General features: G+C 45.6%; 1 protein-coding gene across 2 annotated transcripts in view; it reads left to right on the forward strand.

Moving 5' to 3' along the window:
• Positions 1-20045, forward strand: part of PKNOX2 (PBX/knotted 1 homeobox 2) — a 3383295-nt gene that overhangs the window by 1286253 nt on the left and 2076997 nt on the right. For both annotated transcript variants that reach the window (XM_078683923.1, XM_078683924.1), the window contains one exon: positions 15275-15356. The gene's annotated coding sequence lies outside the window, so the exon portion shown is untranslated. The remainder of the gene's footprint in view (positions 1-15274; positions 15357-20045) is intronic.

Below are 20045 nucleotides of genomic sequence, written 5' to 3' on the forward strand. Positions count from 1 at the left end.
ATTTAGGATGAGCTGGATAACGTTGGCTACAAAGTGGGGGCCATTATCACTCCATAAAACACGACAGAGGCCATAACGGGGGAAAAACTCCTTTAACAGAACCTTTGCAGTGGCCATAGCGGTGTTGTCACGGGTTGGATATGCTTCCACCCACTTGCTAAATGCGCACACCACGACGAGTACATATTTCAGGCCTTGGCATCTGTCTAGCTGGATGTAGTCCATCTGCAGGACGTCAAATGGGTGGTTTGGGACCCCAAATCCCCCCCGGGGTACTACAGTTCCTTTCCCGGGGTTGTGTTGCAGGCATATTAAGCATTGTTGGACCAGGCGTTTGGCGGAATCTGGGATCTTGTCATTGTGCCAAACCCTGGAGACAAGTTCGATCATGGGGGCTGATCCTATGTGGGCAGGGGAGTGTGCCATGGTTAATATGGGAATCAAGTACGAATCAGGTAGCAACCATCTGTTCGTGTCTTTTGTCCGCCAGCAGCCTTCATCGTCTTTCAATCCCACCCGTGTCCATTCAGTCAATTCGTGTTGTGTGCTAGTCGTTTGTATGTCTCTAATTGTGTCCTTGGCGTCAGTCCAGTTTTCTGCTTGTGACCTGGTCACGTACATATGTGTTGTCGTTCTATTTTCAGCTGTCGTTCGGGCGGTGATGTCGGCTAGTGCATTTCCCTGTCCAATAATGTCTGTTACTTTCTTGTGTGCCTGGCATTTGATAACGGCAAGTTTGTTGGGGAGGAGGACAGCTTCGATTAAGGCGGAGACTAAATCCCCGTGCAAAATGGGTGTGCCGTGTGAGGTCAAGTATCCTCTCTCCCTCCAGAGGAGCCCAAAATGGTGAACCACCCCGAAGGCATACTGGCTGTCGGTGTAAATGTTCGCTGTGGTTCCTGTTGCCAGGATGCAGGCTTGCGTCAAAGCAATCAGTTCCGCTGCCTGGGCAGATCGCTGGGTGATGCGGGCTGTTTCTACTACAGTTCGAGCCGTGGTAACTGCATAGGCAGCGGAAGTGGTACCATCGGGGAGTTTGATGCAAGAACCGTCCACCCACAACTCCCCGTCGGGGTCAGGGAAAGCTGTGTCTCTGAGATCGACCCTACTCCTGGTCTGTTCGTCCGTAAGAGTCACGCAGTCATGTACGGGGTGCACATTGGGATCGTTCTCTGGCAAGGGTAACAGAGTTGCTGGGTTCAGTGTGGTGCATCTTTTCAGGGTGATATGGGGGGCAAGCAAGGTCAGTTCGTATCCAGTCAGTCGTGCACTCGTCAGATGTTGCGTCTTGGTTTGGTTCAGGAGGGTGTCGACTGCATGGGGTACCAGTACCGTGAGGGAATTCGAGAGTACAATCCCCTCACTCTGTCGGATAGAGACTGCAGCAGCAGCTACAGCTCGAAGGCAGGCAGGCAAGGCTCTGGCGACAGGGTCAAGAGTGGCAGAGAAGTAAGCACACGGTCGTTGCTTAGGGCCGATGGCCTGGGTCAGGACAGATAAAGCGCACCCCTCCCTTTCGTGAGTGTAAAGGGAGAAGGGCTTTCTGTAATCAGGGGTACCCAGGACAGGGGCTGAGCAAAGAGCATCTCGCAGTTCTGTGAAGGAAGTTTGACACTCAGGAGTCCAAGGGAGTGGGAAAGGGACGTCTTTGTTTAGCAGAGAAAGCAGTGGTTTTACAACGAGGCTGAAGTTTGGTAACCATTGTCGGCAGAAGGAGGTGAGGCCTAATAGGGAGCGAACCTGCTTCTGGGTTTTAGGGACAGGGGTATCTAGAATGGTTTGGATTCGATCAGGGGTGAGTTTTCTTCCATCTTTGGACAAAAGGTGGCCTAGGTAAGTGACCTGGGGTAGGCAGAATTGCAACTTCTTCTTGGAGACCTTGTGGCCATTTTCCGCAAGGAAGTGCAAGAGTTGAATGGTGGCGGTAACCGCTAGAGGGGTGGTGTCGGCTGCCAAAAGGATGTCATCGACATATTGTACCAACACCACCCCGTCGGGTAACTGGACTTGGTCTAGTTGTCTTTTGAGGGCCTGGCTGTAGATGCTAGGGCTTTCCGTGTAGCCTTGAGGAGCTCGGCAAAACCTATATGAGCGGGCTTTTAGGGTAAAGCCGAAGAGATATCGGCTGTCCGGGTGGATGGGGATGGAGAAGAATGCGTTCTTGAGGTCGATGACGGAAAAGGTGGTGGCAGTGGATGGAATCAAGGTCAGGATGGTGGTGATGTCTGAGACCACAGGGTACTGGGGTACCACCACTTTGTTGATCTCTCGGAGGTCGATGATGAAACGGTATGCTTTCTCATCTCCCTCTCCCTGCTTCTTGATAATGGGCAAGATAGGGCTGTTGCAAACGTTGCTAACCACTTCCTCTACCACTCCTGCGTCTATCAGTGACTGGATAATCATTACCAATGCCTTCTCGCCCTCTGGCGATATCCGATATTGTGGGAGTTTTGGGAGTGTTGCGTCTGGTCGGACAGTAATGTGCACTGGGTCAATTAACATACGCCCTACGTCCGAATCCGCTTTGGCCCACAGATACGGAGGTAGAGTGTCAAGCAGGGACGCGTCAACGTCGGTGATGGAAAACATGTGTCGGGGGGAACAATGTCTAAGCAGAACGGGGTTGTCGTAAAGAAACACTCGAACTCCATCTTGAGAACACCTAATCGTCGCTCGGAAGTGTTTCAGTAAGTCAAGTCCCATAATGGCGTCAGGGCTATTGGAGGAAAGCAAGAACGTGGTGTCGGTGGTGTTGTTTTCTACGTCAAAGAGAATCGGGGCAGACAAAGGGTTGGTGGAGGGCGTTCCATCGAAACCTGTCGATGTTATGAGTGAGCCAGACAAGGGTGCCCTTGGAATCAGTCGTTTAGATAACGCACTACGTGTTGCGCCAGTGTCTACCAGAAATGGAGACTTGGTACCCAAGACCTTAGCAGTGACATAAGGGCCCTGCTGGTCAACATAGAGCTCGACTGGATCCCTCCCTCGCCCTTGGCTGTCCTATGCGAAGGTGTAAGTGTCGTCATAGTCAGATTGTTGATATTGGTTCTGCCTGGGTCGATCGAACGTATTTGGTCTGCTTGATCTGTCATTAGTCGCGTCATTTGGGGGCCCTCGTTGTTGTCCCCTAGGTCTCGGTCCGTTTGTTACATCCCTGGGGTCTTTGCTTCTGATCATTTCCAGAAGAACTGGGCACTGGGATTTCCAATGGCCAGTCCCTTTGCAGAAAGCGCACTGGTCTTCTCTAAGGTCTGTGCGTCCACTGTAGGAAGTCAGAGTGCGGTCCTGGGGAAATGTAGTCTTAGGGACGTTTGTCTGGTAGTTTCCTCGGTATTGGTCTCGTCCTATAGTCACCCCCTGCAGTTTGGCAATCATCACCCTCTCTTTTAAGTCTTTCTTCTTTTTCTCTGTCGCCCTATCGTTTTCATTTTTCTGATGCTCATAATATTGGGCCATTTGGAGAATCGCTGTAGGTTTGGAGGCTGCCCAACTACTCTCGCTGGCCTGTAGTTTCTGGGAGATTTCCGATGATAGGCCCTTAACATAATTCTGGACAAACAGATGGTGTCCGGTTGCAGTGGTCATATCCTGGCCGCTGTAATCGGAGAACACCGTTTCAAACCGGGAGAAGTATTCCGATACATCCTCCTGGGGTTTTTGGCGACAGGCTGTTACTATCGACCAATCCACTTTCTTTTCCGGGATTAGGGTTTTTAATTTATCTACGATTTTATCTGGGAGGTCTAGAATGGATTTCAACGGCTTTTGTCCTGGTCCCCGTTGTTTGTCCAGGTCATCGAGTTGTGACCAGGTATGTCCAAACAGCTCAAGGTGGTCGACTTTCCGGATTTGCTTCCACACATCAGCTGGTAGACATAACCCGAAGAACAAGTCGATGTCAGCCAGGGTCATGATCGTTGAACCCAGGGCTGTACCCAATTCAGTATAGAAGGCAGTGGGGTTTTTACGTAGGTCGGGTAGAGATTTCCGGAATGTCAGTATCTCTTGCCGGTCCCACGGCTGGTAGACCCAGTTGTACACTACCCTTCCCTTCGCATCTTGGTTGTTTGCATCATCGTGAGTCCCTGTACCCCTAGGAGGAACCCAGTAAGGGGCAGCCTCACGTATTGGCATCATGGTGTTAGATTGCTCGGTTGGTGGTTCGGTCACTACAGAGGCTGCGGATTTTGCTCCCGGCTTTCGTTCAGTGAGGTGGCGGAAAACCTCAAGCGTACGCGTAAGGAGGTCCGACACATCACACTCGCCCTCATCCCCGATATCGACCTTCCGGTACAGAGTCCTTAGGCTCTCGGGACCTTTGTCTCGATATCGGTCCTCGTATGCATTCAAGACATGATAACACAGTCGTACGGTAAAATGTCGTCTGTGACTCCCTGTATACGAGCTGAACATATCTGTGATGTACTCTTCATCATCCTTCCTTTCTACCAGTGTCCTTGCTATTTTGTCGATCCCCGCTCGCTCATCTTTGTCTAGTCTGTTTGTTCTTGCAGGGCCAGCCCCTCGAGTCTCATGGTCGTCTAACGTTGTTGTTGATGCGGGTTTTAATACAAGGGGTTCGGCTGGCACAGAGGCCATTGGGGCCGATGCTGTGGTGGTACCTTCGTTTGTACCTGGGGGTGGCGCGTGCTGCGCCAAGGGTTGAGAAGGGGCATATGGAGGGGGCATGTAGATGATAGGAGGACCTAACAGCAAGTCCTCGTTGGCTTGTCGTTTCGAGGGTAAATCAGGGTAGAGCATGGAGGGGGTTCTAACCGGACACTGGCTTGGTGTTTCCATTTCTAGTTTCTGTTTAGCTTTCTCTCTTTCCTTTATCTCTTTTTCTAGTTTCTGAGCAGCTAGGTGGGCTGCTTTTCGCAGCTCTTTTTCCAACCTACTCTCAGTTTTCTTTTTACGTTGTTCAGTTTCTTTTCGCCACATGCCGAAGCTGTCAAGCATAGTAGGTGTTGTCTTGTTTTTACCCAGGGCAGTTTCTAGCGTTTTTATTTTATCATCATCGAAGGATCCTATCAGGGGCCATTGACTTTCTTGACCCTTTTTAGTATATTTATGCCATAGTTTACTATAGGCTATAGCGGTCAATCCATGCTTCATGAACATGTCCTTATTAGGGGTGCCTTCCAGTGGGGCTGGATGGTCCATCTCTAATAAGCGGTCCGGGCTAAACAGGCTACTAATCAGTGGGGAGAAGACAGACATGACGGCTCGTAACGAGGGACTAAAAAGTCAGCACTGCCTATCTTATCACTAGGTGCAAAGACGGGACAGAATATTTCTATTCTACGTTGTTTGCAGGCAGTGAATACCTCATGGATCAAAATAACAAAAGACCAATAAATAACAATGGGGAGAATGAGTAGGTCCGCAAAGATCTGCGTTACCTACCCTTTTCACTATCTGCAAAAAGGGTGGTCTCTTCCCTGTTTGCAGACAGGGAATCTCCAGGAAACAATAGTTTGCGAACAACAGTTCAGTTTCAAGTGATTATTGAGTGGGGGAGAAAAAATAAGCACGGCTGTTGCCCTACCTATCCTCCACTGTTTGCAAAGAGAGAGCCCGTTGTTTCTCCGTTTGCAGACAGTGAATCTCCAAATAAATAAAAAGAGCAATACTAGTATTTTTTTAAACAAACAAGCAATCAAGCAATTATTTCGCGACTTGTCGTGGTTACACGACCTTACCCGGACCGCATGGACAGTTTCCTGTCTTCCGAATCCAGCGCCCGATCGTCCTCTCTTCTTCGTTATCCTCGCGGCACTCCTGATGGTTCCCAGTCAGGACCGTAGATCACTCGAGAGAGGTCTGTTCGGAACCAGTGAAGTTCGGATGATCGGCTGTCAGACGAGGGTCTATCGGACAGACGCGTTCCCGATCGTTGCAGTCGTTCACTTTGTCGTCAGGACCTCTCCCACTGGATCCATGGGTCGCTGATGGGCCCCACGCTTGGGACGCCAATTGTAGAAAATAAATGGGGGGCACTACCAACCAGAATATAAGATCCTTAAGTATTGCCCGGCGGTGTCGCCTCTTGAACCCTCAAAGAAGTTAAACTATTGAAGAGGCAGGCGCTGGAGACTGGAAGGCAGGAAACAAGGTTTTTATTCTCTCCGGAGGAGAACACAACGAAACGGACAGAAGGTATCGTTCTGAGGTGCTCTAACTGCATCCCTGAGGCCTGGCCTCTTATACACACGTTTATCTGTTTATTGCATGTAACACATTTTCGTCGATACTTTGATGTACGGAAAGACATCCTTAGAATCCCCCCCTTCCCAGCCCGTTCCCACGCAAGATTACAGTGGAAGTCCCCGCCCCGTTCACAACAGGTGATGATCATCGCGCAGCTGGATATTCCGCCGATCCACGGAGTGTGTGGGTTTCGATCGGACCTCGTGGGATGGGGGGGGGGGCTTTGATCATCTCGGGGGTCCTTTGAGGAGGGAAGCTTTCTATTGTACGGGGAGGGGCAAGGGATTGGTATCGGCAGAGCTGGGTGTCGGCCTGGGAACGGGGAAGACAAACGGGCACACGGGGAAATGGGGTTTGCATCAAAGGGCCGGGGATCATAAATGGGAAGAGGGGAGGTGTCGCGCTGGGAACAGGACGAGGGTCTGGGGCAGAGCAGCGCTGAAGAGGGGTTTTATGATTCGCGGCAGGTGCAGGCAGGGGGGTTGTCAGTATGCGGGGGATGCCGGCGAAGTTAGGAGTGGGAGAGAGGCGCGCTGGCTCTCGGCGGGAGCAGGGAAGCCATGGTGTTCAAAATGGCGGCTGTTTTACGCGCACAAAAAGGTTAAGGAGAGCAAGAGGGCGCCGATAATGTTGACGGTTTCAGCCTACTTTCAACAAACCAATGACAGAGTCAAAGATGATGGGCCAATTGCCCCATTCTGGAACAAACATCAAACTCATACTTGTACAAAGACCAGGGTTACTATTGGCCCTCAGATTACAAATGTTTACAATTGTGATTTTTGGCAGGAAAAATGTGATGCACATTAATGGTGTAAATTGAGCAAATGCGCCATTTTTGCATGCATGAACAGGGAGTAACATGCACTATATGTGTTATCCTACACTCCTGCCTAACTGGGTGCAAATTTGTGAACCCTACACTCTCAAATGTTCAACATCAAAGTGCAACCCGAACAGTAGTATGGTTTAGCTCTTCAGCCATTTCCATAATCATATGTGAATCACTTCCCATAAGATCAACATACTGCTGGCAGAAAGGGCTCTGAGAACACGAGAAGAAGGGCATTGGCTCTAGTTGGGGCATTTTGAGTCCTAGTCTCAGCCATGTGATTTTCTCTTGACACCTCTTATGTTATTGGTGTATACAATTGTTGAATAAAGGTCTGGTTCTAAGTTTGGTAGGTGACCCACCATCTGCCAGGGGAGGGGAGGTAATAACTACAGACGGCCTGGCAAATTACTGCCTGCCATATTTAGAGATATCCACCTGTCTGCCAGAGATCTTTATATCGTTAGTGGAAATGCCACCACGGTGACGCCTCTGAATGCATTGCATGTTTGCTGAACAGCCACCATGTTGCAAACTGCGCCTCAGCAAATATTTATATATTACAGAAATAAACTCCCAATGTGGGAGCTTGTTTCTGCAAAGCAAAAAATACTGACCATGCTACTCCTGGGGTCTTCTACCTTGTATTATGGACAATTTACAAGTGTTTTTTTCTTGGGCACCCCGAAGAGAAAAAAAGTACATAAGATCATCTGCTATAATAGGGTGGATGGTCTGATGTACTTACACCAATCTCTTCAGGCTGTTAGTGCATGGTTTCCATTGGCGGAGCCCGCGTGTACTCCACTGGCAGAAACATGATGGCCCAACAGACACTAACTAGAGTGGATCGATGTCAGTTTGGAATTTAGCATACTCCATCATGTTTGTGGTGGAGTACCCTGTCTCAGGTCATTTTTATTTCTGTTTCTTTAGTGGTCTTTTTTATTTATTTATTTATTTATTTTAAATTCCTCTTTTTTCTGCTTTTTTTTCTTCTCTTTTGTCCTTAAACATGCCACCAGAAGAAATAGACTCTAGATGGGGTCTCTCTGCGCCTTCCACACAGACATACTCGATTACCGCCCTCGGTGTCTATGCCCGGCATACAGAGTTCACCCAGAGGTAAGCCTGTCTCCTGGTCCAACTCCCTTTCCCCTGGCTAAACAGACATAGGTACCAGGGAGGACAGGACAACAAACCTCTGGCATAATCATTGGACCCATATTAGTTCTTCCTCCAGGCCTCTAATGCAGACCAGATTTTATTAGTACTCGCTTCATCACAAGCCATGTCTGACTGCCTGATCATAATGATGTTTTTTAGACAATCAGCAAATGTAGGTGGAACCTCCGACTTCCATACTCTACAAATTTCTCTTCTAGCAATAACTATCACATAGAACAAACATTTTGAGGCAGAGTTATTCATGGTATAGCCCAGTGGCAAACCAAAGAAGATCAGTCTGATGCTGAAAACGATCGGCCTTGATAGGACCTCCTTTAGGAAGCCGCATACCGCAGCCCAGGACATAGAGATCTTTGGGCAGTCCATAAACATATGTCGATCATCCGCAGCCGGATGCGTACATCTAGGACAGTAATATGCACTCGTTGTCACCTTGGATAGTTTAGCCAATACACCCTATAAGCTGTATAAAAGTGATTTCTCCTCAAATTGGCTGGTTTAATTACTGTCTGAGACATGGAAGAAGAGTCACTCCATATTTTCTGTATCTCCTCTCGGGTTCCTGTAAGGTCATTACCCCAAAGGTTCACCAATTCAGAGTCCAAACAACCTTTTACTTTGGTGAACATCCTATACCAGAAGGAGACCTCACGTTTCCATACGCCCACTCTGAAGATGGAATCAAGGGACAAACTGTCTTCTCCGATCCCCCAGGATTGTCTTGCCCTCCAAGCCGAGAGCTGGTAAAACTTGAATCTGGTTAAGGTCCCATTTGTTAAATTAGTAAGGGACTCCCAATTCATAAGCTGCGAATTTAAACAAAGGTCACCCCACGTCTTAATTCCAGATACTTTAAGTGGCTGGCACAATTGATCCGAGAAGCAAACAAGATTGCCAGGGGAATCCCAAATAGGAGCCTGCAGATTGTAATATGGAATCCCCAAGACTCTCCTGATATATCCCCAGTTCTTAAGAGCGGCCAACAAGGTCTTGAGACGGACTTTTTTGTAGAATTTGGGGTCCCCGGATTTAAAAAGAAAAAATTCCTGACCCTGTGGCAGATCATACAACATTGCCTGGAAAAGACGGCCCTGTGAGGAAGAATCTAATTTGTTGGCCAATATTCTAAAAATCTTAAAGTGGAAGGCATGGCAATATAAAAATAAATCGGGTAGAGCCAAACCGCCTATCTTCAACCCCCTCCTCAATTTCTTCCAGGCTATCCTGGGTGTTTTGGTAGCCCATATAAAAGAACCTATCTTCCCTTGAAGGCTAGCGATATCCTTAGAATTAAATGTTAGCGGAATTGTATTGAACAGGAAGGTTATTTTTGGGAGGATCGTCATTTTCACAAGATTAACTCTCCCGTAGATGTTCAACGGCAGACTTCCACACCTTAACAATAACTTCCACACTTCCTTAGCCACCTTCTGCCAACTGATCTTAGGAATATCCATCAACTTCTGGGTTAAATGTATTCCTAAGTACCTAATCTGTTCTCAGGCCCCGTGTATGGCCATTAAATTATTCCACCCCATTATATCTGTTTTCTCTCTGTTAATTTTGTAACCAGAGAGACTGCCAAATTCCTCAGCCAGTTCAAATAACCGAGGAATTGCATCAATATGATTCGAAGTATACAAGAGAAGATCGTCCCCATATAAAGCAGTTTTAAGCTCTAGATCCGCAATTTTAAAAGGTAAAATAATACGATCTGTTCTAAGTGCACAAACAAAAGGCTCAATACCCTGCCTGGTGCCTCTAGAAATACTAAACCATTCTGATAATGCCCCATTTAATAAAACCTTCGCTTGGGGGTTCAGATATAGAGATTTAACTCCTCGAATGAAGATTGATGGGAAACCAAACCTCTTCATGGCCGCCCAAAGATACTCCCAGTTAACCTGGTCGAACGCCTTAGAAGCGTAGATTGCTATGATGGCAAGTGGAAACCCCTTTTCCCCTGCAAAGTCAATTGCACCAATTACCTGGAAAGTAAGCTCATTGTGCTGTCTCCCTGGTATAAATCCTCTCTGGTCTGAATGTACAACTGTTTTTATAATTCTGGCCAACCCACTGGCCAGTATCCCAGAGAAAATCTTCAGATCGGAGTTTAATAATGAAATTGGTCTGTATGACTCAATTTTTTGTGGATCTTTATTTTGTTTAGCAATCAATGTTATAGTGGCTTCTGACCATGATGAGGGAATACAATCGCCTTGTATAAGTATTCTATTAAAAAGTACCTTTAACACCGGCACAACTATCTCTAGGAGGCCGGAATACACTTCAACCGGTAATCTATCTGGACCGGCGGCTTTACATTGACTCATTTTCTTTAGTTGTTCTCTGATTTCCCCCTCCATGATTTCACTGGCTAAATATATCTTATCTGGTTCAGACAATTGGGGTAAATCTCTAAGGTCTAACCAGGTCCTAACTGCTTCTGGTCCATGCCTGATCTCCTCTTGGTATAAAGCCTGCATAAATGACCTGACCTCCTCTCTGATCAGCTCATCTTCTGATATCAATAACCCTGACTCCCTTTGTGTCAGGTTCTTGATATTGTTTCTAACCCTTTCTGTCCTTGACTTCCATGCCAGGAGGGAGCCACATTTTTCACCATAGGCGAAATTCTGTAATTTACTGACCTCCCACCTTTACTTGATGATCTTATCGTTTCTAGCTTTAAACTCTGCTTGTAATCTGAGCAAATCCCTCTCTAATTGGGGGATACCCTCCCTAGCCATCAAGGCAGCCTGCTGTGTTCTAGCTCTTTCTCCTTAAAGGCTTTAAGACCATCTAGTTCTATTTTCTTACTGGTGTTCCTCCTATGGACCATGAGAGAGCTCAATAACCCCCACACAAGAGGTAAGCCTTAAAGGCCTCCTAGACAACTTGTTCGGTAGAGGAGCCTATATTAAAACTGAAAAAGTCAATTATTCTATTGTTCAGCTCCACCTTTACCCTCTAATCCAGTAATAATGTCCTATCAAGAGTCCATCTTTTCACTGCACTCTTAGACCCCAAATTAAGTACTAGCTCAATGAGGAATGGTCTGAAATACCCACTGGAATATAGCAGATCGATCCTTTATCTGCAAGCATCCTCTGATCTACCAGAAAATAATCTATCCTGGAATATTGCTTGTACTTTTTACTGTAAAATGAATATTCTCTTGCAGTACCATATTTTGCTCTCCAGAAATCAAGCAAGTTAAAGTCTTTCATGATGTTCCTAAGTGTGGAAAATGTTTTAGTTGGGACACAATATTTCACTTTGGAAGTCCGATCCAATTGCTTATCAAAATCTCCACCAAGTATGACCGGACCCGAGGTATATAGCAGGCTAGCTCCAAGTTTCAAGAGAGGACCGGGATTGTCCTCATTTGGGCCATAATATACAGTACAAGTGATTGTTGACCCGCATATGGACAGAGTTGCCACTAGCCATCTACCAGACTGGTCTGTATCCCATTTCTGAACCTTAATCCCCTTATTCGCCCTTACAACAATTGCTACGCCTCTTGTACACCCTTTTTGCCTTGAGCATAACACTTCCTGCACCCAACCCAATTTGCCAAAGACTTGTTCGCAAGCCTTGGCTTCCAGGTGGGTTTCCTGCAATAACTAAACGTAAGCTTCAGTATTTTTTAGAAATACACAAACCCGGGATAGCTTCCTGCCTCCCCCTAAGCCATTCACATTCCAGGAGAGGAGTTTTATGTTAGTTAACCTAATCATGACCTACCCGTATACGCCATACATCTAGAGCTTTTTAAAAAGAAAACTTTTATTTTGCATGAGGACAGTTTATCAATTTTATACCCCTCCCACCACCCCCCTCTGTAACCCCACCCTAGCCCTCCCCTGAGGAACCCACCCGTGATACTTGGCGTTGGAACCGCCTTTTAGGAACCCTCACGGAGGCAGCACAACATCTAGTTTTTTACAAGCAAAATAAAATCAGGAAAACGACACAATACTATGCCTCTTCCTGCAGTGTGTGTTTTTTTTAAATTCTCTATACCTCTCTTTGTTTTTTTTTTTCCACCTTTACCCTCCTTCACCATTTCTTCTTCTACTTTCATCTCTATCACTTATCCCCATATTTCCCATTCTCTCCAAACTTCTCCTTCTCTTCCTCCCCAGTGATCCAGTGTAAAACTTATCAACCTTCACTTGTTACACCTTCATCTGAGATAGTAGGTCATCGACATCTTCGGGTTGGCTACAGTTGTACATTTTGTTTTTCCACATTATTTTCAATAATGCAGGGAACTTCATTTGAACTTGCGCTCCAAGTGATCTTAGTTCGGGCATTCTGGAATCCAACTCCCACTGCCTTTACGCTGTTCTTCCCCCAATGTCCGAACAAATTTGATATGGGTTGGCCCGGTGATGAAGAGTAGAACGTGATAGGCACCTTCCTAAAATTAATTCCTTAACACTATAGGTCTGAAAATTAACTAGAATTTTCCTGGGTGCTTTCCTGTCTGGATGCAGCCTGAAGGGGTCCCTATGTACCCTTTGTATCTCGGACTCTAAATCAATGTGTAGTCGATCCTTTAAGACCCCTTCTCTAAACAACTTGCATACGAACCCCTTAATGTCATCCATCTTCTCCCCCTTTTGAATCTTCAAGATTCTAAGATTATTCCTACGAGCCTGCATCTCCAGCCTTTCCATATCCATCTGAAGAGATCGGTTCTGAGTCTTTAAAGCATCTATATTTTTGGAGTTCCCTTGAAAAGACTCTGACAATGTGGCAACTTTAAGCTCAAGTGACCCTGTGCGTGTACAAATGTCTTCCAGTTTTGACTCCAGGGCGTCGAACTTGTCGTGGATACCTTTTTGATTAGTTTCAGATATTTCAAACTTAGTCATAAGGTCGCCCCTTAATGACTGCAACCAGGAACCTAAACTGTCCCTATCATTATTAGCAATGTCCAACTGTGGCAACTCCCCTCGGACTTGAGCTTGAGCTTGAGTTTGAGCTTGGGCATTGCAGTCTGCCTCTGGTGACTCCTGTGAAAGCTGAGAAACAGAAGACATTGAAGGAGCCTGAAGGGCCTGAAGGGGGGGAGGGATAGGTGTATTATCGCGATTAGCACTCATATTGATGGAATGGCTGGAAGGTCCCCCGTCGTTGATTGACTTGAAATCCAGGGTATTATCCTCACTTATCCCACCCAAGCTCCTTTCTGAATCTACTATGCTTGCAAGTGGGGAGAAGCGTTTTTCAAGCGTTATAAGAGGAGCATTATCTTGTATTGGGAAGGCGCCATATGAAGCCTTAGCTGAACTCGCTACCAGCTCCATGATTTTAAAATAGGATTTAGGAGATGGGGTATTCTTTTGAGGTGGGTGGGCTACCCCCGGTCCTTTTTATTTTTTTCTATCTTTGCAGCCTTCTTTTTGCGTGGGGTCAATGGGGTTACCCCAGTTCCTTCCGTATATTCTAGTACCCCCTTGGTCTTCAATTCCTGTTGGGACCTTAACTGGTATCTATTTCTCCTTACCCCCCCTCTGCTGATCCTGTACCGACGTTTGAATACCACTGCCACCTTTAACCTTCCCCCCTTGACTGGACTCCCCAATCTCCTCCAAGAGACCTTGATTTATTGTTTCTTTCCCCGTTGCCCCTCCACTCCTTGGTGGAATTACTGAATATGCATATATAGGATTCTGCTCCATACAGTCCTGCTTCCGCACCCCCCCCAGCCTGAAACCACCTTACCGGGTACCAATAAGCTCCCGTACAGCGCTGTGGGGTGGTGGCCTCAACTCGCAGCAAAGAAGCACTGGAATACGGCCCCCGAAAAACAGTCTTTCCCACGGCAGCGCGTGCCCGAATCCAAAGTCTAGTCAGACGCACTCCAAGCCCTCCAGGCAGACCGGACCCGGCTTCCTGCTCTGCAGACTTCGACTCCGCCTCTCTGCCCATCCAGGTCTATCGCAGAGCTCTCTCCCAGCTCCCAGGTCCTAGAGCCCCCAGCCGCCGTCTGAAGCTACGCCAATACCGAAGAAACGAAAAGAAAGAGAACACAACTCATAATGTTGCCATGCGGAGGAGAAAGTACCGAATCGGCATTCTCACCTGGTAAATGTCAATCGCGGGACCGTTCTATATCGCTTTCCGCGGTTTCTTTCACTCTAGCGTTGCGCCGCCTCATGTTTGTGATGGAGTCGTTTCTTTAGTGGTCTTGACTTATAAAAAACGAAGCACTTATATTGTCAGTCAAGAGTTCTCAGTTACTGCTCTGTCAGTTAAGAATGCAAGCACACAGAATGTTTAAAAATGATTTACTCAAAAAAAATTATTTTCTTTATAGTAATTATGATAACACCACCAACATTTGTAGAATCGGTCATTGTTGTTAATTCACAATTTTATCTATATGAAACAGTAATATATTTAATAGTTTTCACTCCTTTCTACTGTCTTCCAATTGCTTCAGTTTGTAACCAGGTCTGGACTGGCCATAGCGGGCACCGGGCAAACCCCCGGTGTGCCGGACGGGTGGGGGCCGGTTTTGGGCCCCTGGGGTCCATTTTTGTTATAGGGCCGTTTGTGCAGCATAGCTGCAAAATCTGCCCTGTACCAAAATCGTCTGAAAACCGGCCCCGGCAAAGAGTTCGGCGGCACCTCCAACCCCCACGAGTGGGGTGGGGGGCCAACGGAGCCATTAGCCAGGGCCGGTTGTGTTTACCAGTCTGGTCCTGTTTGTAACTAGTTTCATAATTTGCCAGCACGCAAAAAAATACTACTAAGGTAATGTGTTATTGTTGGGCCTAATTTCAAACTGTCCAATATAGCCCTGCAATCCGGAATATGCTTCAACCCTTTTAATAAATGTACCACTGCCAGCCTTAAAAAGTTTGTATAAATGTATATCACCGAATGGCTGCTAGAAATCTTTCCATCATATATTGGCTTTGAAGATTAAAAGAGTAGTTTGCACATGTACATAGACTTTGCCTGTTTCTTTATGCCTAAATTAGTAGATGTAATTTTCCCCTTTTACTCATTCTCTTATAGAGTTAATCTCCAATGCCTTTGTTGATTGTTACGGATATCGGAAATTTTCCTTTGGGCCGCATGTTTGTTGTTCCACCCTCAGGTAAGAATCTCGGGGGCGTTTCTCCTTCTTTGCAGCCTCTGACTGAATTTCTGGCTGATCCTTTTTCCATTTAAAGTTTGTGAACTTGTGTTTCTTCTCTTCCTTTCATCGTGTGCGATGTTTCTTCCCAAAGTGCTACGTGGTAACTACATTTATTTAATTAAATAATTTTTTTAAAATAAATTGTAAGATTGTGAATGCAAATATAAACGTGTACCCAGCCTTCTTATTCTGCAATATGAACGTTTTCGAGAAGTGGGGAAGCAAACGTTTTAAATAAACAAGAAATCTGATTGAAAGGAAAGTATTAAGTGTTTGCTAAAATCATCTGTAAAATTTAAATTTAAGCTCACTTGCCCTTTTCTTTATTGTTCTCCGCAAACGCCATAACAATACATGCATAAATAGCATACTAAAATTCATTCACATCAGTAAAATATCAGATTTTTCAACAATTTACAAGAAATTAAAACACACCGCTTACATTGCCAAGGTAAACCTACTTACTACAATGTGCAACGAAGAACAAGAATAAATGAAAAAACAATTATCTCACCCAAAACCATTGACACTGGGCAGAATGCATTGCGTTATAGTGATTGAACAAACTAAGCATTTCTAAAACTACTGCGACTGAGCAAACATCTATGACTCTTACTTGTACCTATCAGTGCAAGAAAAAAACATAATAATAATGATACCGCCTAAAACGCCATTGCTAGATAAGATACAATTTTGTGTACACCTAGGTAGGTAAGCATTTCTAAAAGATACTATAAGTAAACACTATATATATTTACACCATAGCCAGCCAGGCAGACCAAATATAGGACCCTACTTCATGTTAGATTGATACTTAATCAGTCCGGTAGCACAGTACAAGTGCCTGAGCAAAACGTATAGCTCTAAAGGTCCTAATGAATGGAACTGACCACTTCATGCAAATAATTCTTGTCTTGGTACAACAAAGCATTAAGTGTAAAATAGTTGCTTTCGCAGTTCCGGGGGATGTCTGCAAGGTAGAGGGAGGCTATCCGGTTGGTGGAAGCTCATGCATTTGTTGATGTATGGTGGTCTTTTGTTGTGCAGGGCTTTGCATGCGTAGATCAACATCTTGAACTGACCTCTCACCTGGATCGGGAGTCAGTGTAGCTTCATGAGGTGATGTGTGATGTAGGTTTGGGATGTATGACGTTATAACGCATACTTTTACAACGCATACCTTTACAACGAAATTTTTACAACGCAAATACTATTACAACGCATGTATTTACAACGCATGTTTTTACAACGCAGGTACCTTTACAACGCATACCATTACAACGTAGGTATTGGTAAGTATATATTATTTTTTTAATTGTAAATTAATTGAAATTAATATAATTTAATGTAATGTAATGTAATTTAATTTAATTTACTTAATTTAAATTTAATTTTACTTTATTTTTACCCTGTACCCCTGTACCCCAAAAACCCAAAACTGACCCTGAACCCTAAAAATACCCCTTTACCCAAAAACCCAAAACTAACCCTGAACCCTAAAACTACCCCTTTACACAAAAACCCAAAACTGACCCTGAACCCTAAAAATACCCCTTTACCCAAAAACCCAAAACTGACCCTGAACCCTAAAAATACCCCTTTACCCAAAAACCCCAAACTGACCCTGAACCCTAAAAATACCACTTTACCCAAAAACCCAAAACTGACCCTGAACCCTAAAAATACCCCTTTACCCAAAAACCCAAAACTGACCCTGAACCCTAAAAATACCCCTTTACCCAAAAACCCAAAACTGACCCTGAACCCTAAAAATACCTCTTTACCCAAAAACCCAAAACTGACCCTGAACCCTAAAAATACCCCTTTACCCAAAAACCCAAAACTGACCCTGAACCCTAAAAATACCCCTTTACCCAAAAACCCAAAACTAACCCTGAACCCTAAAACTACCCCTTTACCCAAAAACCCAAAACTGACCCTAAACCCTAAAAATACCCCTTTACCCAAAAACCCAAAACTGACCCTGAACGCTAAAAATACCCCTTTACCCAAAAACCCAAAACTGACCCTGAACCCTAAAAATACCCCTTTACCCAAAAACACAAAACTGACCCTGAATCCTAAAAATACCCCTTTACCCAAAAACTCAAAACTGACCCTGAACCCTAAAAATACCCCTTTACCCAAAAACCCCAAACTGACCCTGAACCCTAAATATACCCCTTAAAAAAAAAAAAACATATAACATTTTAATTATAATTATATACTTACCAATACTTACGTTGTAATGGTATGCGTTGTAAAGGTACCTACGTTGTAAAAACATGCGTTGTAAATACATGCGTTGTAATAGTTTTTGCGTTGTAAAAGTTTCGTTGTAATGGTAGTGCGTTGTAAAAGTTGCGTTATAAAGGTAACATACCGTAGGTTTGTCTATGGAGGTAAAGGATGAGTCTAGCCACTGGGTTTTGTATTGTCTGTAGTCTCTTCAGGAGGCGTGCAGTGATTTCTACATAGTGTGTTCCCATAGTGTGGCCTGCTGGTGATGAGTGCTTTGTGACGGTCCTTCTGGGGTTGTTTGGGAGCCACCTGAAGATTTTGCAAAGCATGTGCAGGGTGTGGAAGCTGGCTGATGAGACTGCGTTGACATGTTTTTGCATAGATAGCTTGCACCCCAGGATGATGCTGAGGTTGCAGGCGTGGTCTGTCGGGGAGGGGGGTAGGCTGAGTTCAGTAGGTCACAATGCGTTGTTCCATCAAGAGGTGTTGTTCCCAAATATGACAACTTCCAACCTGTCCATGTTGAGCTTCAGACAGTTGTCCCTCATCCAGTCAGCAGTGTTCATCATACATCTGTGGAAGTTGACTCAGGTGTCCGAGGGATCTTCTGACAGCAAAAGGATGAGCTGTGTGTTGTCAGGATAGGAAATGATGTCAGTGCGATCTGACGGTGCTGGCCAGGGGGGTCTTGTACCTGTTGAAGAGGGTGGGGCTAAGGGACGATCTTTTGGGAGGCAGCTGACAGTTCCAGGAGAATGAGGGCTACCATTTCGCCATGGTCCAGGAGAGCCCTTATGTCATCAGTGGCTGTGATCTGTTCTGTCTCGGTCCTTGGTGCTGTATTGCTGCGAGTGGCTCGGAATCCAGATTAACAGATTACCAGGGGTCCAGGAGTTTGTGTTCTAGGTTCTAGGCATTCAGTGAATTTCTGGTTGATTGCTTTCTTGAGAACCTTTTCTGGAAGGGAAAGCAGGGGGATGGGCTGGCAATTCTTCGGTTCTGCAGGGTCGGCGGATGATTACTTCAGGAGAGGACTCACTTCAGTGTGTTTCCATCTCTTAGGGAAGGAGGCTGAGGTGATGGAGGTGCTCAGGACTCTTTTCAGCTCATTGCCAATTGTCTTGCTCCTGAGGTGAAAGACGTGGTGGAGTCATTGGCCCGTGAGTGCTCCCGAGTGCACGGATTTCATGATGGATATTGTGGCTTATTAGACCTGGCATCTTTTGGCATGTTTCCACTGTCATTTTGCTTCTTTACCTCCTGTATTTATGGTATACTGACTTTGTTTTTGCTGGTTGTGACTCTGCGCATGTTTTCTCTTCTATTCAGTGCTGCAGTGCAAGTGCTCCTAGTGTAAATTGTGTTATAATTGGCTTTCCATGATTGGTATATTTGATTTACTAGTAAGTCCCTAGTGCAGTGCACTGCTTGTGCCCAGGGCTGGTAAATCCAATGCTACTAGTGGGCCTGCAGGACTGGTTTTTCCCCCCACATAAGTAGCCTTTCAAAGGTGTCTCAGACCTGCTATTGCAGTGTCTGCTTGCAGTTTTTACTGCCATGTCAAACTGGCAAATGCACCCACTTGCCAGGCCCTAAGCCTCCCTCTTAATACGTGTAATGTAACCCTAAGGGAGTTAGCCCCATAGGCAGGGTGCAGTGTATATGAAAGCTAGGACATGTAGTAGAATGTTTTACATCTACTGCTGTGCATTTCATTTTTCCCTATTGAAAGGCTATCTGCCCCATAGGTTAACATGGGAGCTTCCTTGTAACATTTTACAGGTGTAACATTCCATTGAGACAAGATAGAGAAATGGAGTTTAGGCTCCCTGAGCTCAGAATGTAATAATACATCTTTTAGTAAAGGTGGTTTTTACATTGTGGGTTTGAAAATGTCACTTTTAGAAAGTGTGAATTTTCTTGTATAACCATTCTGTGTGCCTCTGCCTGTTTGTGTATTCACCATCTGGTTTTGGAGTGACAGGAGCTGGGGATGTGCATTCACTAGTAGGGTTGAGGTGTGTCCTCCTGCCTTTCCTGAGCAGCTCATAGCCAGGCTGAATGGTCCGTTCTGCAATTAGAATGGTGGCAGGAGTTTTCACCAGGTCCTGAATAGGCTGTGTCGGTTCTATTCGAGGAACTACCTCTTTGCTGTGTGCTTAGATGTGTTGGCATGCAATGTCTGTCTGCTTCTGTCTTGGGCAGTGTAAGGACTGCACTGGACTGGACTTTCTGCAACTTCGTTTTCTGAGTTTCTCCGAGGGCTGGAGGTAGAACTTGCCCCCTGTTCAAGAAGTCTCAGGGACAGCAAAGACTTCAAGATCATCTGCTACCAGCACTGGAAACATTGTGTTTTGTTAAGCAACAGAAGAAAAGGCAACTAGAGGCTGTCAATGACACCCTTGC

The sequence above is a fragment of the Lissotriton helveticus genome, chromosome 3_1 (assembly GCF_964261635.1).
Source record: "Lissotriton helveticus chromosome 3_1, aLisHel1.1, whole genome shotgun sequence".
Lineage (NCBI taxonomy): Eukaryota > Metazoa > Chordata > Amphibia > Caudata > Salamandridae > Lissotriton > Lissotriton helveticus.